The sequence below is a fragment of the Panthera leo genome, chromosome B1, assembly GCF_018350215.1.
Source record: "Panthera leo isolate Ple1 chromosome B1, P.leo_Ple1_pat1.1, whole genome shotgun sequence".
Classification (NCBI taxonomy): domain Eukaryota; kingdom Metazoa; phylum Chordata; class Mammalia; order Carnivora; family Felidae; genus Panthera; species Panthera leo.
In genome coordinates, this window is record NC_056682.1 from 55,251,531 (window position 1) to 55,276,767 (window position 25,237).

At 39.1% G+C, this 25,237-nt stretch overlaps 1 protein-coding gene across 5 annotated transcripts in view; it reads right to left on the bottom strand.

Annotated features, from left to right (window-relative positions):
- The window catches only part of GALNT7 (polypeptide N-acetylgalactosaminyltransferase 7), a 146,066-nt gene that overhangs the window by 100,335 nt on the left and 20,494 nt on the right, over positions 1-25,237 (bottom strand). The window contains exon 1 of one of the 5 annotated variants that reach the window (XM_042935077.1): positions 9,145-9,797. The exons of the other annotated variants lie outside the window; for them this stretch is intronic. The gene's annotated coding sequence lies outside the window, so the exon portion shown is untranslated. Of the gene's footprint in view, positions 1-9,144; positions 9,798-25,237 lie in introns of those variants that run through there. 5 annotated transcript variants of the gene reach the window in all.

Genomic DNA, 25,237 nt, shown 5'->3' on the forward strand with positions numbered 1-25,237 from the left:
TGGTTGGCAGCCTTTCAAATATTACTAAAAAGTAATCACCATGTAGTTATCAAATTATAGTTTTCAAGATATGGGCAAACAGTCTCCTTGATTTGATTGTGGAGTACAGTGCATAATAAAAATATCAATCTGGGACTCTTCTAAGACAATGTATGATTATTCATATTTGTTCATCACAGCTCGATTGTATTAGAGACTACTGCTCATTGCCTGATCAGTTTTTACAAACACTGCCAGAAAAATAATAACTCCTTTTTTCTTGCCGGCTTTCAGCCTAGTTCTCTTTAACATTCATAAATGGCAAATACTTAGCTTCTAACAAACTCCCAGGTTTGTGGGGAATCGTTCCTCACTGAAGAAGCCTGAATAGCACAGAGTTGAGGATGGGGTTTATCAGCTTTAAGTCTGCAGTAAAGACTCTGTCCAGAAGAAAAAGAAAAATACCACTGGATAGGAAAACAACGTAAAAAAGAGAAATCAATTTTTTTCTTATTTAGCTTAAGGATCTTGAATACGAAGAATACACCAGAGCACTCAAACAGCGTGTCTTCCGTTTATCATTTGGTCAACTGAAAACTAATATGTACATATTCTCAGATAATATGTTAGCAGTAACTTAAGCAACCCTTATGTCCCAGTACATTATATATACAATTATGTACCCTTGCCCAGTGTGATTTCTTCCTGAAGTGAGCAAGTATTTTAAAAAAGAAAATCAGGGTTGTGGTCCCAAGATTTAGTACTTTCCCTAAAAAGTATTTTAAAATTCTGGTTCCTGTACTCAGTCTTAAGAAACCTATTTTTGAAGAAATAATCATTCTCTATTTCATGCCCAATGATGAACAGAATACAGATGGAATTTTCAAACACTGAAGTCACGCTATTATCTTCATTGTATTGTGTTTATAAGTTGAATAGATAGATCTTAAAACATTTTTAATCATTTTGTTATTGCAAATCATATCTTAATAAGCTATTACATTCCAACAAAAGAGGGCATCATAGCCAATTAAAAAGAGAAGCCAGTGAAGTGAGTCAGAAGATAGTGGCAGAACAGAGGAGTCTGTGTGTGACCTGCAGTTAATCCCTTGATCTCTTTGGATCTCAGTCTGAACTTTACATTTGTAAAAAGAGAGGCAAAACTAGATGGTAAAAAAGAAAAAAAGAAAAAAAAAATCAGTGGTTGCCAGAGGTTGGGTGGGGATGAACAGGTAGAGCACGGAGAATTTTCAGGGCAGTGAAAATACTTTATGATACTATAATGATAGAGACAGGTCATTATACAGTTGCCCCTTGAACAACAAGGGTTTAAACTATCATGGCCCGATTATACACGGACTTTTTTCTCTTAATAGAGTACAATGCTGCAACTATGTTCTCTTCCTTAGAAGTTTCTTAACATTTTATTTTCCCTAGCTAATTTTATTATAAATAAATTTAATATGTGACACCTATAACATACAAAATACGTGTCAAACGAGTGTTTACATCAATGGCAAAGCCTCTGGTCAACAGTAGGCTATCAGTAAAGTTTTGAGGGAGTCAAAAGTTATATATAGATTTTCCACTGCCCAGGGATTGGAGTTACTAAACCCCCCACCCCCCGCCCCATGCTGTTCAAGAATCAACTATACATTGTTCAAACCCAAGGAGTGTGTAACACCAAGAGTGAATCCTAATGTAGGCTATGTACTCTGATTATGATGTGTCATTGTGGGTTCATCAATTATAACAATGTGCAACTCTGGTTGGTGGGGGAGGTGTTAGTAATAGGGGAAGCTATGCAAGTGTGGGGTCAGAGGGTATAGAAGTCTCTGTACTTTCTTCTCAATTTGACAGTGAACCTAAAGTTGCTCTAAAAAGAAGTCTTTGGGGCACCTGGGTGGCTCAGTCAGTTGAGTGATCGGCTTAGGCTCAGGTCATGATCTCACTGTTTGTGAGTTCGAGCCCCGCGTCAGGCTCTGTGCTGACAGCTCAGAGCCTGGGGCCTGCTTCGAATTCTGAGTCTCCCTCTCTCTCTGCCCCTCCCCCACTCATGCTCTGTCCCTCTCTAAGAAATAAACATAAAAAAATTTTTTTAGAAGAAGTCCTTAGAAAGAATATATATTCTTTTACTTATATAATGTGTGTGTGTGTGTGTGTGTGTATATATATATATATATATATATATATATTCTTTTACTTATGTAAGAATATATATATATTATTTTACTTATATAAAGAATGTATATATATATTCTTTTACTTATGTAAAGAATGTATATATATTCTTTTACTTATGTAAAGAATGTATATATATTCTTTTACTTATGTAAAGAATGTATATATATTCCTTTACTTATGTAAAGAATGTATATATTCTTTTACTTATATAAAGAATGTGTATATATATTCTTTTACTTATATAAAGAATATATATATACACTCTTTTACTTATATAAAGAATATATACATTCTTTTATTTATGTATGTATTCTTTTATGTATATATTCTTTTATTACATATGTATATGTATATACATATACACTATATATATATGTCTAGATAATCTAAATTCAAGACTCTGAACTAGAAGCCACATAACCATCCTGATCACTGTTTAAAAAACTGCTTAAACAGACTGTTTCAACAATCTGGAACTTTAAGATGCTTTTTAAAATCTAGTAGTTACTTGTAGGGCACTATGGATACCCATTACTTTAATAGTCCTTGTTAATTACTTATAATTTCTGTAGACTTACAATGATTAAGAAAACAATTATCAATTAAATAAGTTGCAAATATTTAATTGTTAAATTCACTCGCCCAAAATTTAACTTTTATTAAAGTGCAGTCACTTCATATAAAATTAGTGTTAAAAACCACACATTTTTCTCCATATCCTCAACTAATCTAAAATAATCCTGGCGTTACCTTTGGATGACCTGAGATTTACTATTTTTCAGTGTAGTACTTGTGCTGCCCTTGTCAGCTCGACGTAAAAGAAAAAAGAAAGCTATTGTGACTCACCCTACAAAGAATGCCCATAAAATTACAGAGCAGTCAACCATACTGCCTGCTGATAGCTGGCAGTCTTGTCATTAAAGATAGGAAATTTTAACCTGAAATTCAAGGCTTGAATGTGTTTTTCGCACTTTGAAAATGGATAGGCTGAAGAACTTTTATACCGGATCATGATGTCCAGGGATACATTAAAATAATTACAGTAAATCCAACTGCTATTTCGTTACAGATTTTTTTAAGACGTTTCAAAATAGTAGCCCATGATGCTACATAGACTCATGCTAACGTCTAAAAGACGTGGAGAATGAAAGTACATATAAAATCCAGTCATGCCCATCACAATGAAATTTCAATTAGCAAAAGTATTTAGGCAATGTGTGCGTGTGTGTGCATGCCTGCACACGTCACCAGTGTGGTATTCTTATTCTACACTTAATTTCCTCAGAAACTAAAGATTAATCTGAAAATCCATTTTGTTGCCAACCCCTGTTGTTATTGAAAATCCACACAATGTTAGTATATGGTACTTTCTTATCGGGTATGTTAGACATGATGAGCAGTGTGGTAGAATACTGGGATGTCCGATTTGTCAGTGGAAGACAGGTTTATGTATCATTACTCTGTGGGAAAGCTCATCGTATGGACACGTTCAGTCACAGGTAAAATGAAGAAACAGGACTGGTTCAGTGGTTTTTAAAGGTTATAATCAACGATGTACCTTCTTCATGCCCAGACTCACACACAGAGTTTTACCTCAGTAGAACTAGTGGGGGCGGGGGGGGGGGGTACAGACAGGAATGCATATTTTTTTAAATTTTTTAAATGTTTGTTTATTTTGAGAGAGAGAGAGAGAACGCATAGGAGGGGCAGAGAGAGAGGGAGACACAGAATCCGAAGCAGGCTCCAGGCTCTGAGCTGTCGGCACAGAGCCTGATGTGGGGCTCGAACCCACGGACCGTGAGATCATGACCTGAGCCAAAGTCAGAGGCTTAACCAATGGAGCCACCCAGGCTCCCCAGGAATGCATATTTTAAAAAAGTTTTGAGGTGGCTGTAGACAAGCACCCTCAGCTAAGAACTCCTAGAAATGGTTATTTTCAATACAAGGACAAAGTAAGACAACGCAAAATTTAGAAAATCATCACATGTGGCTATTGAACACTTAACACGTGGACGAGTCCCAACTTGAGATGTGCTGTAAGTGTAAAATACACACCAAATTTTAAAGGAAAAAAGAATTTAAAGGATCTCAATTTTTTAATATTGACATGCTGATCTGGCATTACTTTGGATATGTTAAGTTAAATAAAGTATGTTAAAATTAATTTCACCTCGATTTTCAAAACTTTTGAATGCGGCTACTAGAAACTTACATCATGTATGTGACGTGCATTGATTTTTCTGTGGGGCAGCACCAGAATAGTGTTTCAATAAAGTATCTTTACAGAAAACATTTCATTTTCAACATTTTAATGTTTTGTTGAAGAATCAAAACAGAGGGATGAGACTAATATAGCAAATAGAAAAGGGAAAAGAATAAAAAGGATAAATGTGATTTTCTGCTCTCCTGGGCTCCTGATAAAGATTTGGGCAAAGGTTATACCATTTTTCATTTTGCTTTAGGTAGGTTTATGAAAGAGTCAATGTAGGTGAGTTTCCAACCGTTGAAATTCTATCTGCCTCAAACACATGCTCTCTGCCCACAGGGATTCCAAAGCATAGGTTTCTCGGCATCCTTCCTGCCAGGAAACAAGTGCTCATTCTTCTGGCTGGAATGAGTCATGTTTATGCTACAATGTTTCTGTGTAAGTATAATTAAATAAGTATTTCTCGAATTGTTAGGTGCCCGGCTCCGCCTGGGCACAGAGGCACGCGAGGTCAAAAACTTTCTGTGCTGGTACCCTATGCAGGTAGGCTAGGCGTGGGCTGTCAGAGGAGGTGAGAAAGGAACCTGATAAAATGGCCTCAAGGTCATCTACACATTCCCGAGGAAGGAGGCTGGGTAAGGCTGCCAGCGATAGGGAGAGCAGATTAGGTGCTGGGGAAGTACTGGCAGGTGCCAGGGAGTGGAGACACACCTGCAGTGTTGACAGTGAAATCCGGCTAAGTGACCATCTTCCTTTTGGGGCCAGGTAACTACTCAAAAATGTCAGTGGGACACTGTACATGTTCACAGAATCAGAGAGGAGCAGGGTTATTGGCAACGTACTGCATTTTCCAATGCTGGTCTTGGAAGCAAGTGAGAACAAAACCGACAAGGAACTGGTATAACATAGAAGTTCTACTTCTCCAGCCCCGCAGGAAAAAAAATACTGAATAGCTAAGAAATGGGTTGACCCGATGCAACCTCATTCAAACTGTATAATAATACAGCAACCTTTTCTTCTTATAGAAGGGAAGACAGAACACATCAGCTAAGAATATTTTTAGAAAAAAGAACAATGATGGGGGGGGATGGAGGTGGGGGGAGAGACTTGCCCTCCAGATATTAAAATGGATTTTGAAATCACAACAATTAAAAGTGTGGCACCAGTGTAGGTAAGAGACAGATTAATGAATCACGGTTTAGAAACAGACACAAATGCATGTAAGAACTAAGTATTTAATAAAAGGCGGTACTTCAAAACTTTAAATTATTTAATAAATTATATTGGGGCAACTGGGTAAAAGAACTCTGAACCATTCCACCCACCAAAACAAATTCTGGAAATGAATAAAGATTTAAATGTAAGAAAGAATTCATAGAGGTATTGAAAGAAAACAATCTTAAATTGAAGGACTTTCTACATACGGCACCAAAGGTAGAAACCAAAATAAATCATTGGTAGGTTTGATTACAGAAAAACAATTTTTTTTTTTTTTTTAATTCTCTATATCCAAAGCCACTGTAAAGTTTAGCTGGAGAAGGCAGGCTAGGCACATTCTCATCTTCCTGAGAATTTAATTTAAGACATAGGTACAAGAAAGGAAACTTGTAATAAGAGAAAGGCATAAGCAGAAAGGAGTCTTTCTGGAAGACAGGAAGCAAATGAGAGAGGGCTGAGACATGAACCAGGCTGAAAGAGGGGCTTTGGAGATGGATGCCAGTCCCGTGAAGACTACAGAGGACAGGGAAACTTCTGGAAAAGCTCTGGTCTCAGAATGCCCAGGTGTAGATGAGCAGGAGAGTGAAGGTGGGTCGAAAGGGTACAGATGCTAATATTCTCATTTTATAAAGTTGGGGGTTGAGAGAGGCTGAGAATGTAATACAAAAACAGGAGATGAGGTGTGTTATTTTGAGTCATAAAGAGAAGAACATTTAAAAATCTCAACTTTTAGGGGCACCTTGTGGCTCAGTTGGTTGAGTGTTAGACTTCAGCTCAAGTCATGATCTCATGGTTCGTAGGTCTGAGCTCTGCATCAGGCTCTGTGCTGACAGCTCAGAGCCTGGAGCCTGCTTCAGATTCTGGGTCTCCCTCTCTCTCTGCCCCTCCCCACTCGCACTCAGTCTCTCTTTCTCAAAAATAAACAAACATTAAAATTTTAAAAAATCTCAACTTTTACTAGAATCAGAGGTTAAAAAAAAAAGAGTAGGTCAAATTTGCATCTTTTATATCAAGGAGCAAATAGAAATTTTCCATTGTTAAATCAAAAACAGGAAGAATTGCCTATTTTCTAATGTTATTGGAGAAACAGTCTAGACTGTAGTTTTTCACTTTTTAAAGATTTAAATCTTTAACCATGAGTAATATTTTAATTTAGAATATGAAAAAATGGGGTGTCTGGGTGGCTCAGTCAGTTAAGTGCCTGACTCCTGATTTTGGCTCAGGTCATGATCTTAGGGTTTGAGGGATAGAGCCCTGTATTAAGCTCTACCCTGTGGAGCCTGCTTGGGATTCTCTCTCTCTGCCCCTCCCCCATGCTCATGCATGTGCACCCAGGCTCTCTCCCAAAATAAATAAACTTTAACATATAAAAAAATAAAAATAAAAATGAAAGACAAAAAGCTGTCCAAGTATTTATAATATATATGGCAACCAAAGTGTTAATAGTCTTAAATCCCAGACACCCCTCAACCCTCCACAAAAAAATCTCTCGCGAATTTTTAGGAAAAAACAAACACATCTATGGAAGAGAATGGGGGAAAACATAAGCGGGTAATTTACAAAAGATGACTTCAAAAGGTTAGCAATAAAAATGATGTCCAACCTAAAATTTTTTAAATGTTTATTTATTTTTGAGATAGAGAGCTAGAGTGCAAGCCAGGGAGGGGCCAAGAGAGAGGCAGACACAGAATCTGAAGCAGGCTCCAAGTTCTGAGCTATCAGCAGAGAGCCCAAAGTAGGACTCGAACCCACAAACTGCGAGATCATGACCAGCGCCAAAGTCAGACACTTAACCAACTGAGCCACCCAGGTGCCCCTGCCTGACTTTATTAGTAATATAAAAACAAGATTTCTTTACCTACAAAATAGACACAATATGAAATGATAATGTGGTTTTCATTTATTAGTAAGAGAATAAACTTACACCTGTGTAAAAGGCACACTCTTTGACCCAACAATTAAAATTCTAGGAATGGAGGTGCCTGGCTGGATCAGTTAGTAGAACATGTGACTCTTGATCTTGGGGTCATGAGTTTGAGCCTCACATTGGACGTGGAGCCAACTTAAAAAAAAAAATTCTAGAAATTTATCCTCAGGAAATTATAAGGCTATGGATGAGGGGAGACAGGCAACCTATGTACCATATATATACATATAACTCAGCCAGTTGAGCAAACCACCTCGGCTCAGGTCATGATCTCATGGTTTGTGGGTTCAAGCCCCGTGTCAGGCTCTGTGCTGACAGCTTGGAGTCTGGAGCCTGCTTCAGATTCTGTGTCTCCGCCTCTCTCTGCCCTTCCCCTGCTCGCACTCTCTCTCCCAAAAATAAACAAAACATTTAAAACAACAAAAAAAGAACGTGTATACAAAATTAGCTATATCTCTTACAGAATGGCTTACAAGAGCACACGGGTGGGAAACAACCTAAATAGAGCTTTGACTTATTAACTTTACTTCTAAATAATTTAGAAAGTATTGAATGAGGGGTGCCTGGGTGGCTCACTTGGTTAAGCGTCCAACTTCATCCTGCGGTCCATGAGTTTGAGCCCTGTGTGGGGTCTGTGCTGATAGCTCAGAGCCTGGAGCCTGCTTCAGATTCTGTCTCCTGCTCTCTCTGTCCCTCCCCCACTTGCTCTCGCTCTCTCTCTCTCTCTCTCTCTCTGTCTCAAAAATAAACATTAAAAAAAAGTATTTAATGATATGGAAGATAAGAGTTTTAAAAGAAAAAGACTGAATTATGGATGTAAAATGAGTCACCTCCCCTTTTTCAAAAGTGTTTATGTATTCTATATGAAAAAATACATAGATGTGGGCAAATGTTAGAATAATATACACCCAAATTTAGCAAGTTACCTTCGGTTAATAATTCTTAATTTCTTCTTCTTCATAGTTTCTACAAAATTTTGAACCGAGAAAACATTTATGATGGGGCAACTTTCACGGCAGGATCACTTTCGTGTTGCAGTAGCAGGCACATCACTAGCCTCAGTGACAGGGCAACAGGTCCCCTTTGGAGAAGTTCTAGAGCCTACGACAGTCCCAGGTACTGAAAACAGTTATAACTGGGACAGCTAGGAGAAAGAAGGAGAGGGCAAACTATCGCATTCCAGACTCAAGTCAACACACGGGGCAACACAGAAAGACAGCAGACGTGGAGTCCGCTTACTGGATGGTAAACTCCAGCGACCCAGGGACAGGAGACGTAAATGGAGAAGCTGGGACGGCCACAGTGACAGACAGCAAAGCGCCCTCTTCCACGGAGGGCCCAGGTGACGACAACAGTGGTTTCCAAAGACAGCAGCAGCAGAGGCTATGTCACATCTTGGCTGCCCGCTGAGTTGTCTAAATCCAGAACTACTCAGTGGGAGGGAGACCGTGGACTGGTCAGTAAGGACAACCTGTCCTCACCCCACCCCCACCCCCAGCAACAGGCCTCTCGGGGCTACTGCACACTGTGCAGATGTGAGAAGGGTAACTCCCCCGCATCTTTCCAGATTCCTTTCTATATTTGCCATTTCTTAGAACCCAGAAAGGCAGAACACTCTTGAGGAACCTACAGATGAGTCTGAGAGTCCAGATGCACACAGTGGAAGCAAGCAGGCCTCTGAACGCTACTTCGTGGTTTGGGGACTGGCAAGAGCGGTCATCTTTCTGAACCTCTGTTTCTTCATCTGTAAATCTGGGGCCACGATGGTACCAATCTCAAGAGGATGCTGTGAGATCAGCACAAGCTCCTAGTGTGTATCCGACAAAACAATAGCCTTTATGAGGAGAGACCGGGCAGCATCCTGTCAAGGGCCAGATCATACGGCGGAACAGATGCCGTAACTGGCCCAGAAAAGAAGAAGTTGTTGCGAGCCGGAATGCACAGGTCAGGCTTCCTGGAGGAGAGGATTTGAACTAGACTTTGCCAGCTAGCTAAGAATGGAAAAGGCAGGAAACAAAGTAAAGAGGGTAAGCACAAAAGGCGACTGCATGATCAAAGGTGGGGAGACAGGCCCAGCCCCTCTTTAAGTGATTTTTCAGGTTCTAACCCCTGTAGATCTGCACTAGGAATCAACTCACAGGCTAGGGGAGAAGTAGGTGGCAGTGGTTTCTGCCTTCTACAACGTATGGTGCAGGGCTGGACCCACAACAATCTGTGCTTCTCTTTCAGAGAGTTCTCATTCACCCTAGCTGTCTGAGTAGCCTGGCGTTGAGGATGAGTCAGGAAAAGCACTTTTTTTTTTTAATTTTTTTTTTTTTTTAATTTTTTTTTTTTTTCAACGTTTTTTATTTTAGTTTTGGGACAGAGAGAGACAGAGCATGAACGGGGGAGGGGCAGAGAGAGAGGGAGACACAGAATCGGAAACAGGCTCCAGGCTCCGAGCCATCAGCCCAGAGCCTGACGCGGGGCTCGAACTCACAGACCGCGAGATCGTGACCTGGCTGAAGTCGGACGCTTAACCGACTGCGCCACCCAGGCGCCCCAGGAAAAGCACTTTTTAAGTAATGTTTGCTTCCCAAGTTTTCAGAAATACAAGAGTGTTTCCATTTCTCAAAAGGAAAATGGTTGGTATCGTACAATATCAAGGCTGCTACGAAATAGCAATAATCACCATCAGAAAAAACAAAAATCAATGCATATTATGAACTTGAAAATCAGACTTCCTGATCAATAATTCATAAAGATAGGATCTGTTGTATTTTCTTTTAGAAAGATTTTCCTCTCTTCCTCACTTTAGAAGCGCAAGATCAGACCTCCATTTATAATAGGGCTGTCCCTTTTCTCAAAACTTCAAAAGGCACAAGGACACCAAAGTCTGAAAGTTCTCTGCCTTCCTGTTGAGGAAAGGCTGCAAAATGGCATCCTAATGAGAGCTGATAAAAAGATATTTGTAGGGTTCTGGACAACCTGGCCAGAGCATTACTAGGCACTCCAAGCCAATTAACAGGGAAGGTTGTAAGACACAATCAGGAATTACTAGAAGAAGGGTGTTTTTTCTAAAATGTCCTCTTTGATATCACTTGTTGGTTATATGCTCTGAATGGGAGTTGGCATTTTCATTAAGTTAATACAATGTTGAAGTGAATCCTATAGACTGAAAATGACTTACTAGTTTGGCTCAATATAGAAATAGAATATAACCCAGTTCTCTTTGCTCAAAATAGATCATATTCTAGTCATACAAATAGCTGTGAATTCATTCAAAGCACTTAAAATTTCTTCTTTATTTTTGTCCGGATTCCATAAGGCAACAAGGTGCCTTCAGAACAGCAAGTACTTTCCAATTAATCATATGTGGGTTTGTATTAATGTTTGGCTCTTCCATTTCTGATCTGTGTAACTTTGGCCAAGTTTGTAATTAGTTAATTTATTAGTTTGAAAATTCTACCTCATACTGAAAAGAATATGAGGTGGCCTACCTAAAAACAGTTCGTAAAACTATGATTTAAAAAATATTAGGCAGAAAGGAGAAATGAAGGCAAGAAAATCAGGGGAAAAAATACAAAATTCATTCTAAAAGATATTACACAGTTGCGAAAGGTAGGTAAAAAAAACAAAATGGCTCTGAACTTAAAGACATTAAAGTCAAAAAAATAATTTACAAAGCCATTAGGTAAACCACTTAATCTGAATAAGTTTGAGATGGATCACAGATCATGACGGTTTATTGTAAGAATTAAATCCTCAATGAAAACACCTATCATAATCCCTAGGACACAGTAGCTGTCTCCTAAATGTTCTTTCTTTCCTTTCACTTAAGATTCTCTGTGATACATCTATTTTAAGCTGAGGTTCAAAAGTGGTATTTGAGAAAGACTCTTCTAATCTTTTTCCCATTTCGAACATTACTTTTGTCTCACTGAAATAAAAAGCAACACTCAACCGTCTACCATCTAGAATTTCAGGATTACAGAATCTTGTACTAAAAATATGGAAATAACTCTACCCTACAAAATATACTTCCTGCAACGTCCTTTATGAGTAGACATTCACTCCCACTCCTTAGCATATTCTAAAGACCAGACAGGCATAAAAAAAAAAAAAATGCTATTAGCAAGCTGTGAAGGATACATGCTATTCAAATAACTAGAACAACACAGTCTTGCACATGGAACCCTAAAAAAATGTGTAGGAGGTTGTCAGTTCTTTGATATTAGTGTGTTAATTAGGATTCCCTAGAATAAAATGATATGTCAAGTGAGATATTCATTTTTTTTTCTTTCTTTAAAGAATAGAAACCTACAGATTTTAGAAAGCAGTGTCCAAGAACAAAGTGGTCTTAGAACATGACAGCACGTATGACATACAGATAGCTGAAAATAGTTTTAAAACAGATTAATCTCAGTGGCTTTCTTTCTGCCTTAACTAAGCAAGGGAAGATCTGGCTCTCTGTAATGGAAAGACCTGACATTTTCGTTCTCTTGGCATAAAATTGTCATGTTGCAAAAGGTGAGTGACTTTCAATAGAATGCAATTAGATGAATTCCAAGGGCTGCTACAGAGTTAGACATATAATTGGTTAGCTAAATGGCTTCTTCCACGTACAAAATAGAAGTTTAATAATTTCTTTAGCTATATAAAAATCTCTCATTTTTATCTAAATGGTTAGGGAATGAATTCTTCAGGTTATGAATGTTTGCAACAACTGGCGTTTTTTTGTTCTATACACGAATTGCCAATTTTCTAAGATTTAGAAATCAATAAAATGCTACAACTATTCCAGATAGATTTTAACTTTGGTTGATTCAGAAGGGACACGGTGAATCTTTTAGTGCCTTAAGGTCATTTTGATCATCATTATTACAGAACTAGGATTCTCATCTAACCTAACCCTTCCAGCAAGGCTGACTGCAGATTCTAATTTGTTCCTTCCTACCCTCAACCCTATTACCAACTCTCCCCTTGCCCACCCACCACTACCCCCCCTCCCTGCCAAAAGGCTTATGAATCCTTCAGAACTTTTTGTTGTTAAAAAAAAAAAAATTAACTTGGGTAGAAAGCAGACAAAGCAAGTTTTGATCTCCTTTGCTGAGTAAGAATAGTTCATACATAATGAGTGATCATATCATATAGGACACTCATGGACAAGCCTGGGCACTATTAGTCGGGAATGAAAGATATCCAGGCAGCTGGGCTGTGCCATGTCACCAGGAAGTCTTCTATGATGATGATATCATTACCCTCTGATGATGCTGACAATGACCATGGCAATGATTTTGATAGGAATATCACACCATCATCATCTATTTTAGCAAGTGGTGCCTACATTAGGGGAGGCACTATTCCAAGAACTTTGCAAAAACTAACAATCAGCTGAAAGAGACACTTCAGGGTCCCTAATATTCAGTCACAGAGGTTCAATAACTTGTCCAAAGTTATAAAACTAGAATGAGACAGTGCTGGGATTTCAACTTAGGCAGTCAGGTTCCCTCTGGCCTCAACCACTACAACATGCTGCCTCCATCATACATCTTAGCACCTGTCCCCTGAATCTGGAGTCTTTCGCCTTTGAACTACTCTACTCTTTAAAACATAACTGTATTTGGGGCACCTGGGTGTCTCAGTCACTTGAGCGTCATGATCTCTCAGTTCATGAGTTCAAGCCCCACCTTGGGCTCACTGCTGTCAGCGCAGAGCCCGCTTCAGATCCTCTGTCCCCTCTCTCTGCTCCTCCCCCGCTTGCACCCTTCCAAAAATAAATATTAAAAAAAAACAACAACTGTCCTGTGTCTGTAGCACATAGTACCTAGCACACAACGCTAACAGAAATGAACGATTTATGAGACACACAAAATTGGGATTATGAAATCTTTCTCACATGTAGGCTCTTTGCCTTTATTCTCCTCAAAGTGTGCTTCAGAAGACATGAATTCCTGTTTTGATTTTCTCTCTGCCTAGAGTGTTCTATCCTCAAAGATTTTTGCAAGTCTTATTCAGCTGCATGATTCCAGTTATCATGCAGACTCCAGCTCAAGGATCACTTTTTTTTTTTTTAAACATTTATTTATTTTTGAGAGACAGAGAGAGACAGAGCACAAGCAGGGGAGGAGCAGAGAGAGAGGGAGACACAGAAGCCAAAGCAGGCTCCAGGCTCTGAGCTGCCAGCACAGAGCCTGACGCGGGGCTCGACCTCATGGACCGTGAGATCAGGACCTGAGCGGAAGCCGGCCACTCAACCAACTGAGCCACCCAGGTGCCCCACAAGTATCACCTTTAAGAGGCCTTTGCTGAACATCGCTCAAAGACGGTTCTCACCTCCGGAATATCCGGGGGGCTCGGCCAGTTAAGTGTCCCACTCTTGATATTGACTCAGGTGATGATCTTGTGGTTTAGGAGACGGAGCACCAAGCGCAGAGCCTGCTTGGGATTCTCTCTCTTCCTTTCTCTCTACCCCTTCCCTGCTTGCACTCTGTCTCTCAAAATAAATAAACATTAAAAAAAAAAAAATGGTTCTCACCTCTCACCCACAGCACTCACACTGCTTTAAGATGTCCAAAGTAGTCATCGTTATCTGAAATCATCATTTCAATCTTTTACTGGTCTCTCTCCACCTCCCCCAGCCCTCTCTGGGGCAGCCTATGACGGTGTCTGCAACACACGCACGGCAAGTTCTCAAACAATATTTATTAAAATAATGGGATTAAAGTTAAATCAATGTCTTTAAGACTTTTCAGACTTGTTAATTTAAAAGGGATGGGGAGGCGTGCCTGGGTGGCTCAGACGGTCAAGTGCCTGACTTCGGGTCAGATCATGATCTCAAGGTATGTGAGTTCAAGCCCCGCATCAGGCTCTCTGTTGTCAGCACAGAGCCCGCTTCAGATCCTCTGTCTCCCTCTCTCTGTCCCTCCCCCGCTTTTCCTTGCTCTCCCAAAAATAAACATTTGGGGCGCCTGGGTGACTCAGTCGGTTAAGCATCCGACTTCAGCTCAGGTCATGATCTTATGGTTTGTGGGTTCATCGAATTCTATGCTGACAGCTCAGAGCCTGGAGCCTGCTGCAGATTCTTTGCTCTCGCTCTGCCCCTCCCCTGCTCATGCTCTCTCTCTCTCTCTCAAAAATAAATAAACATAAAAAATAAATAGTCATAAATAAATAAAAGCGATGGGGGTATAGTAAACAGTTTTTGCCCAACTTATCTGGCCCTAGCAATATTTTGTATTGTTAATGGAGCCCCTCACAGGAGGGCACGCTGGGAAGTACCACAGAGATATATCTACTCTATGAGAGACTCTGGACACTGCTTAAAGAGTGGCTTTTTCCTCAAGCCTTTTTTCACTAAAGGAACAGGTTAAGTAAGATCACTGAAGTAAGTTAGCAGTAGTCTAAGGAAGAGAATTTGGGGGTCACAAAGCTGAATAGTCAGTTAACTTATTCATATATCTCCCACTTGATAAACTTCCTTATCTAACCTTGATATACTTCCCTTTTCTCACATTTTTATTACTCCGAAAACTCAAAACCAACCAAAGAAAGGAGGGCTTTTCCTTTAGATATTTTTCTCAAGGCGGGGAGAACAGCCAAATAATAGCTGGCTAATAATAGCTAAATGCAAGAAAGACTATTTTCCTCTCAACTGGAAGTATTGACTCGTAGATGCCACTTCTTTGTGTTATTTTCCACAGTTGGGAAGTTATGAAAAGTAGGGTTAAGCTAGGGTTTATATTCCTGCCGACCACTTCTCACTTTCTCCCTTTCCTTCTTCGCACACACACAGAGCCCTGGGCTTCTGCTACACCCAGTTACACCTGCTTCCTGCTTCCCCTAACCACTTCCCAGAATGCAATAGGGGTAAGGGAGGCCAGGAACCTTAACCTGGAAACATGCATCAAGCAATGTTTAATCCTCCTGGCAGCAATATGAGGTGGTACAATCTCCATTTTACAGATCATGAGGGTAAGACTCAAAGATTAAGTAAGATCTCCCATTACACCTAGGAACTAAGGCTGGACCAGGGCTCATAATCAGAATTTTCTGGCTCGAAAGCCCATCCACCTCCCACTATTGCACATTCCACCTCTTCATCTCCCAGCTTCTCTCCAACCAGAGCCTGGACACCCCTGGGTCTGGGATTTGGGAGAACCCGAGTGAAGCTGGCTAGCCATGAAGCAGCAGAAAGAGGATCACGTCTCCCCCTTGTGCTTATGCTGCTGCGTGTAAGAGTCCCAGACAAGAATAAACTGTGTCCAGAGTTTAATATTTGACAACATTAGGTACTATGGAATCTAAGCTCATAAAAAAAAAAAAAAAAAAAAAAAAGGAACACCTCTGATGACAACAGACATTTTTCATCCTTTTACAGGACAAGATTTGAGAAAGAAGAGAAAGGTCTTTTCCACATTTCTGAATTAAGTTAATTAGGAAATGAATTACTTTTATCATAAAAGTCTGGTCCAGGATTTATCAAAGCTATCCCTATTTTTTCTTTCCCCCCATATACATGAAATTTCTTTACTGTTCTCAGAGAACATGTTAGTAGGGTACCTGAGTGGCTCAGTCAGTTGAGCATCTGACTGTTGATTTCAGTTCAGGTCATGATCCCAGGGTCATGGGATACAGTGCAGATCTCAACAGGGGGCTGAGCGTGGAGCCTGCTTAACTTTCTTTCTTTCTCTTCCTCTCCCTCCCTCTGTCCCTTTCCCTCTGCTTGCACCGTAAAGTTAAAAAAAAATGTTTTTCTAAAAAAGAGAACATGTTATAATAGGCTTCAGATGCCATATAAATTTATAAAAGCTTAGATTACAGAAATCCTGCATGGCAGTATTATTTGGTTTAAGAGGAATATAATTTCAGTGATAAGTCTGAAACTCTCGGGTTACTTTCCAGAGTTTGCAAAAAGAAAGCATTCATGGAATTAGATCCTGACTATCCATATCTTGACAATCCCAAACAATATAGTTCCTTCTGTTTCCCTTCTAAAAAACAAGGAGGAGGAGGAGGAGGAGGAGGAGGAGGAGGATGACGATGACGAGGAGCAGGAGGAAAATTTTAAAAATTTCACCTTCTTTGAAACACATATGCCTCTCAAATGTACCTCTGGCTGTCTGGGCAAAGAACCCAACTTTGATATACCTCAATCTGATATTTAAACAACAGGAATAAATGATGATAATATTCAGGAAGTAAAGCAAATTACAAACATGGAAACACGCATGGAAAGTGCTCTGAGATTAGGCCATTATTACACTACGGCACCATAATCACCAAACTAATTTGTTTTCATGACAACCAAACAACAATCTTCATATTACCAACTAGTAGGACCTATCGCTGCTCCAAATTCCAAGTTCTTTTTAGGAGGTGTTACGCAACACATAAAAAGTTTTCATTTTAAACAACTTGGACACATTCCCACTTAATGTCTCCATCATTACAACGTGAACTAGGAAACTATAAGGCAGTTATATGCAATATAATATAATGCACTGTCCAAGAGTTCATTTTTCCTATTAATTAGTAAATTATCAAAACTAAGTATCTCGTTCACACGGGAAAGCAAGTAGAGTAAGCAGTTTGCAGTTATTAGCAATTTCCATTATCAATGGGAAGACAGTTACTCTTTGTATAATGTCAATAAGATGCACATTTTAGTTTTAGGGTTTACATTAAAATGTCAACAGAAGGCACATGGTGAGGTGTATTCTTTTTCCTCATTATTAAACCCCATGTGACATTTTTGAAAGCTTCTTCGGATTCCATGTCAGATCTAGCGTCTGTCTACTGTCTAAGAGACTGCACATCTGAGGAAACCAAATATAAATTCCTTTACCTATCTCATCCACGTCATCAGTTTAAATAGCTGTTTAAGAGGAACAACATTCATAGTATGCATGAAACAATTTTTTTTAATTTTATTTTTTTGAATTTACATCCAAATTAGCATATAGTGCAACAATGATTTCAGGAGTAGATTCCTTAATGCCCCTTACCCATTTAGCCCATCCCCCCTCCCACAACCCCTCTACTAACCCTCTGTTTGTTCTCCATATTTAAGAGTCTCTTGTGTTTTGTCCCCCTCCCTGTTTTTATGTTATTTTTGTTTCCCTTCCCTTATGTTCATCTGTTTTGTCTCTTTAAAGTCTTCATATGAATGAAGTCATATATTTGTCTTTCTCTAATTTTGTTTAGCATAATATCCTCCAGTTCCATCCACGTAGTTGTAAATGGCAAGATTTCATTCTTTTTGATTGCTGAGTAATACTCCACTGCATATATATATACCACATCTTCTTTATCCATTCATCCATCGATGGATATCTGGCTTCTTTCCATACTTTGGCTATTGTTGATAGTGCTGCTATAAACATGGCAGTGCATATGTCCCTTCAAAACAGCACACCTATATCCCTTGGATAAATAACTAGTAGTGCAATTGCTGGGTTGTAGGGTAGTTCTATTTTTAATTTTTCGAGGAACCTCCATACTGTTTTCCAGAGTGGCTGCACTAGCTTGCATTCCCACCAGCAGTGCAAAAGAGATCCTTTCTCCACATCCTCGCCAACATCTGTTGTTGCCTGTTAGTGTTAGCAATTCTGACAGGTGTGAGGTGGTATCTCATTGTGGTTTTGATTTGTATTTCCCTGATGAGTGATGTTGAGCATTTTTTCCATGTGTCGGTTGGCCATCTGGATGTCTTCTTTGGAAAATTGTCTATTCATGTCTTTTGCCCATTTCTTCACTGGATGATTTGTTTTTTGGGTGTTGAGTTTGATGAGTTCTTTAAAGGGTTGGTATCCAAAATCTGTATCTGATATGTTGCTTGCAAATATCTTCTCCCATTCTGTTGGCTGCCTTTTAGTTTTGCTGATGGTTTCCTTCACTGTGCAGAAGCTTTTTATTCTGATGAGGTCCCAGTAGTTCATTTTTGCTTTTGTTTCCCTTGCTGCTGGAAATGTGTTCAGTAAGAAGTTGCTGCGGCCAAGGTCAAAGAGGTTTTTGCCCGCTTTCTCCTTGAGGATTTTGATGGCTTCCTGTCTTACATTTAGGTCTTTCATCCACTTTGAGTTTATTTTTGTGTATGGTATAAGAAAGTGGTCCAGGTTCATTCTTCTGCATGTCGCTGTCCAGTTTTCCCAGCACCACTTGCTGAAGAGACTGTCTTTATTCCATTGGCAATTCTTTCCTGCTTTGTCATAGATTAGTTGGCCATACATTTGTGAAGCTCTGTGAAGAATGCTGGTGTTGATAGGGATTGCATTGAATATGCAGATTGTTTTGGATAGCATCGACATTTTAACAATATTTGTTCTTCCTATCCAGGAGAATGGAATATTTTTCCATTTTGTTGTGTATTCTTCAGTTTCTTTCATAAGATTTCTACAGTTTTCAGTGTATAGATTTTTCCACCTCTTTGGTTAGATCTATTCCTAGATATTTTATGGTTTTTGGTGCAATTGTAAATGGGATCGATACCTTGATTTCTCTTTCTGTTGCTTCCTTGTTGGTATGTAGGAATGCAACCGATTTCTATGCATTGATTTTATATCTTGCCACGTTGCTGAATTCATGGATCAGTTCTAGCAGATTTTTTGGGGAAGCTTTTGAGTTTTCCATATAGAGTATCATGTCATCTGCAAAGAGTGCAAGTTTGACCTCCTCCTGGACGATTTGGATGCCTTTTATTTCTTTGTGTTTGTTGCCTGATGACTGAGGCTAAGACTTCCAATACTATGTTGAATAACGGTGGCAAGAGTGGACATCCCTGTCTTGTTCCTGACCTTAGAGCGAAAGCTCTCAGTTTTTCCCCATTGAGGATGATATTCGTGTTTAGTCTTTCATATGTGGCTTTTATGATCTCGAGGTATGATCCTTCTATTCCTACTTTCTTTAAAAAAACCCTTATCAAGAAAAGACGCTGTATTTTGCCAAATGCTTTCTCTGCATCTATTGAGAGTATCATGTGGTTCTTGTCCTTTCTTTTATTGTTGTGATGTATCACATTTATTGTTTTGCGGATATTGAACCAGTCCTGCATCTCAGGTATAAATCCCACGTGATTGTGGTGAGTAATTTTTTTAACGTATTGCTGGATCCGGTTGGCTAATATCTTGTTGAGGATTTTTCCATCCATGTTCATCAGGGAAATTGGTCGATAGTTCTCCTTTTTAGTGGGGTCTCTGTTTGGTTTTGAAATCAAGGTAATACTGGCCTCATAGAAAGAGTTTGGAAGTTTTCCTTCCATTTCTATTTTTTGGAACAGCTTCAAGAGAATAGGTGTTAACTCTTTCTTAAATGTTTGGTAGAATTCCCCTGGAAAGCCATCTGGCCCTGGACTCTTGTTTTTTGGTAGACTTTTGATTACTAATTTGATTTCTTTACTGGTTATGGGCCTGTTCAAATTTTCTATTTCTTCCTGTTCAGTTTTGGTAGTGTATATGTTTCTAGGAATTTGTCCATTTCTTCCAGATTGCGCATTTTATTGGCATATAATTGCTCATAATATTCTCTTATTGTTTTTATTTCTGCTGTGTTGGTTGTGATCTCTCCTCTTTCATTCTTGATTTTATTTATTTGGGCCCTTTCCTTCTTCTTTTTGATCAAACTGGCTAGTGGTTTATCAATTTTGTTAATTCTTTCAAAGAACCAGCTTCTGGTTTCATTGATCTGTTGGGGTTTTTTTTGTTGTTGTTGTTGTTGGTTTTTTTTGGTTTTGATAGCATTAATTTCTGCTCTAATCTTTATTATTTCCTGTCTTTTTCTGGTTTGGAGTTTTATTTGCTGTTCTTTTTCCAGCTCTTTAAGGCGTAAGGTTAGGTTGTGTATCTGAAATCTTTCTTTCTTCTTTAGGAAGGCCTGGATTGCTATACATTTCCCTCTTATGACTGCCTTTGCTGCATCCCAGAAGTGGCATGAAACAAATTCTTAATGGTAATTACAGATTGTTCAAAGAGATTCATCAGGGTAAGAACAACTCTGTTTCTACACTGAGAAATTATCTTCAGGACCCAATGTTCCTAGAGAAGAAAATGTTTCTGGACTATATTCAGATATTGAAGTCATTGGGAAGGGGTTGTTTTTATTCCTTTGCAGAATGATCCTATGATCCTGGAAGAGTGATCAAAGAGAACCAACTCAAGCATTTACAGGTCTTCTGCAATGAAAGGCACTAGGTTCAGACAACTGTTCCAAATATACAACTCCCTTCAAAGTAAGCCTAGAACTAGACCCACTCACTCAGATCCCTTTCCATTTTTGGAAGATTGTTGCCTATCCATGTTATCGATCATTTTAGTATGCTTCAAGAAAGAACTAAATTTAGTTATAAATACTCAGAGATGAGGACATACAAGTAAAAATAAAGTATGACAAACTTGTTGAAGGATACTTCATCAAGCCCAACAGTCAATTCCAAATCCCAAAGGCACTTTGTATTTTGGTCTTGAAATTGAAGGAACCAAATGGTTTTGGGGCACCTGAGTGACTCAGGCAGTTGAGCGTCCAACTCTTGATTTCAGCTCAGGTCATGATTACAGGGTTGTGGGATCAAGCCCTGCACCAGATTCTGTGCTGAGCATGGAGTTGCTTAAGATATTCTCCCTCTCAGGTCGCCTGGGTGGCTCAGTCGGTTAAGCGTCCAACTTCAGCTCAGGTCATGATCTCACGGTTCATGGGTTTGAGCCCTGTGTTGGGTTCTGTGCTGACAGCTCAGAGCCTGGAGCCTGCTTCAGATTCTGTGGCTCCTTCTCCCCCCCCACCCCCACCCCCAGCTCATGTTCTGTCTCTCTCTCTCTCTCTCTCTCTCTCTCTCAGAAATAAAAATAAACATAAAAAAAAAATTTTAAAAAGATACTCTGTCACCCTCTGCCCCACTTGCACACACTCTCTCTCAAACAAAAAAGGAAATAAATGGTTTTATAGATACTTTTAGTGTGTGTGAAAACAAATTTTATAAACAAGTGCATTACTAAACCAGCACTGAAAATTAACATATGCTATTTAACCACTGATTCTAGGTTGAAATTTAGTGAAGGAGATCTGAGCCAGAAGTTTTCAGGTTTACAAAACCTTCCATTGATCTCTTAATAGCAACAAAAGACGGAAAGGATGTTTTCAGGATTCAGATTGGATGCTCCTATGGCTAAAAGCCAGACTGCATTTACCTCCTATAAGATAAAATCTTAATCAAAGACTCACATGAAACCACCTCCCCAAAAGTAATTTGATTCAAAACCTGATATTAATTTCATTTTATTATCGGCAACATCATCTCTCCCTTGTTTCTGAAGATAATGAATTCTTAAATTTACACGCAAAGCCATGGAATATGACTGATTGTAAAAAGTATTGGCAAACAAAATTTCCCAACAGTTTTCCAGTTTTTAAAGAGCTGCACTGTGCTGTATACTAACCCTCAGGCAGTTAGACAAGCTTTCCATGTTGATAAGTAAATTGCCTACTTTAAATGCCACTTAAAACAACCCAAGACATGTACAAAACAGGCCTCTATAAATACTGTTTATTAACATATTACATTAAATCTGACAATAAGAACTCCAATTAGTTTATATCATAAGTCTCCTTAACATTCCATTACCTCTTAATGCTTTTAACATTCTGCAAAATGAACACAGTAAAATAAGTAATAAAGTCATGAAACAATTAGTCGAACTATTAAAGAAATATTTAATTGGTTCCTAGACAATCAAAAAAAGAACTTAAACCCATTTACAAATAGGAAAATTGAAAACTAAGTCTAATTGCTTTCACAGTACAATTCTAGAACTACATAGCATATGAACAAAATTTATATTAGCCCAAACTCGGAGTAAATACAGCAATAAAGTATTATTATTGTTAACAACTGAATATATTTAGTCTTTTTAAAAACTTACGAGTCTACAGTTTTTGGTACAATCATCTATCTTATAAGCCACTCAGATACCTCCCTAGTAAATGACAGATTTCTTTCAAAGAAACTGATACTTTTCCTCAGCCAGAAAAAAAACAAATAAGTAAAGTTTTGGGATTTTGATTAAAGCAAGTACGCTACTCATCAGCAATAAACTAAATGTCAATAATTTGGGAGGTTATGAATTCTTTTTTTCTACTTTGTTGTCTTCTGGGTTATCATTCACTTACACAAAAATTTCTCCAAATTTCCTATGATATACACTTATAGAGTCATACTGTATACCATAGTTAATGACTGTATTGTCAAAAAAGATAAACAAAAAGCCATACATCCTAAATTATAGAAAAACAAGTTTTACTCTTGTACAAAAACATGCTTCATCTTCCTTGATCATACCTCAAAAACAAATTTGAGACAAGACAGAGATAGCAATAGATATAAGGCACGGGCAAAACAACTTTCTGTATGTGACTTAAGAGCCTTACTCAAAATCTTCCTCTCTGGCTTATAGATGAAATTTCTATGATGGTACCCATTTGTTATAGAAGATACAGAAACTCATTTAAGTAAAAGGGGACTACTAAGGACTCAGGCAAATGTCACAGAACTTAATCTGTAGTTAGAACAGGTAGGTCTCATGGAAATTGGAGGATCTTAAGGCAGAAATAGCAGAAATAGAGTATTTTTGTCTGTCCCTCTCCATAACATCTTTCTTCTCTGTCCCTCTCCATAACATCTTTCTTCTCTGCTTCTAGAAATAAAGTTTACTTCGTTCCTTTCTCTGGTGATCGGTTTCCTCAGTCACATACAAATGTGACTTCAATGCCTGAGGAGCTGACCATGGTGCTGTGTCTTACAGACCAACTCTGCATCATCTCTTAGGAGACAACACCACATGACTCAAAAATCCTAGCACAAAGAATATAACTGGTTTAGCTTAGATACCCCTGTTCGATTACCTGTGTCTATGGGACAGACCTGTCCCTTCCGTGCCATGGATAGGGACAGAGAACTGAGACCGGGATGTGGCTTAAGATGGTATAAGATCTCCTTAATTGTAATGTTATACAGAGGATAGAGAATATTAACCACTGGCACAAACAGGAATAGTGAGGGAGAAAGGCTCAGGTAGGTGAATTTTTATTCTTTCGCTACAATTTAATTCTGCTCCCTTTCAAGACAATGATGACCACTCGAGAACTGTACATATAAAAGTGACCTGCCTCTTCTAGTGACATGGCAGCAGCCAGGGCCAATATTTCACTGGTTAGAGATTCTGATACTCAAGATAACCTTTTATATAGAGGGAGGCTCCACATATAGATGGTCAAAACCACTTTGTGAGGGACAAGTAATATACAAACAGATGAGCCAGCTTCAATTTGAAAGTAAAGTAAGATAAGAATTCTTTGCTTATAAAAGGGGCTTATCTCAGCAAGAATATGGCTGAAGCGCAGAAAATTGTAATAGATGGGGGCAGGAGGGTGGATGCCTAGAAAATTCAAAATTCTGACACAAGGAGAATCCCTCGAAGACAAAACAAGGACATTTTTAGAGCAAGTGAATAATGTTACTTCGTACAGAAACTGGTAAATATATGGCAAATGCCACTGTAATAATTATTTCCTTCTTTCCCCTCAAATTCATAGCTTCTGCTTGCTGCCCTCCCCCACAAGACACGCCAACCTATACACGCTCCTCCCAGAGCCTGCCAAAGCCCTACTTTTGAACAGGAGCTCAAAAGCTAATTCTCCTCCCCAGGCCTGTTCTTTTCCACTTTCCAGGTACAATTCATTCTATTTTAATATTTAACATGTAATATTACTATCTTCCCAAGTGCCTTGTACCACAAACTAGGTTGTTACTTCCCCCGAGGACACAGACTGTATCTTAGTCATCTCTGTATCCTCAAGGCCCAACACAACGCAAGACACCTAAAAAGTCTAGTTTTTTAATGAGTCACAGATACTAGAAATAAACTCAAGAAAGCCTCAAGGAAATTTATAACAGTTTCATAACGGGTTTCAAAAGGAAAGAAAAGAAAACCTAAGCTGCGTCCTTAACCCAGGAGAATAAAAGGATGGGAGCCACGCTCTCGTGCATAAAAATAGCTCTGGTGTGGCTGTGAGACAGAGTTTCAGACTGGGCAGACCACCGTTCTCCTTAGGGTGCAAATAAGCAGCACTTGGCAAAGAAAGTTTATTCTTGTCTATATGAAGAAGTCAGATCCATATCACGTCCAGTCCAGATCTACCTAATTTCTCTCACAGTACTATTTGGCCCCAAACCTTCCAGCATGAAGTTTCCAAAGGAAGACTCTATATCCAGTACGTTAGCTCTATATCCAATAGCGTTTAACTATTAAACTATTGTCTCTCAGCTCCAAACCCACTATATTTATATACACATATATCCACATATTTATGTACATATGACATATGTAGTTCTATATTCTTCTTTGTGGTTTGGAACTCTGCAAACATTTCTCCTTTACCAACTGCCACCCTGTTAGGCTTCGCCAACAGGGGTCATGAGAGGGAGACAGCAGATTCCTCCTTTGCTTGCTTGCTGTCCAAGTCCAGGCATTTTGCCAGGGCAGCTGAAATGGTTCTGGTCTCCAGCATTTATCCAACCCGGCTCCATTACGGATTTCTCCCAAACAGCCTCATTACATTCTAGAGTTACAACAGGTAGCTAGCCAGGGTCCCACCATGCCACCCCCAGAGATCCAATCTGCTGGGCCTTCCTGCAAGCTTCTGAATTCTGACCATCCCAACCTCTTCCTTCCCCCACTGACCTGCCCTGCCTTCCCCCA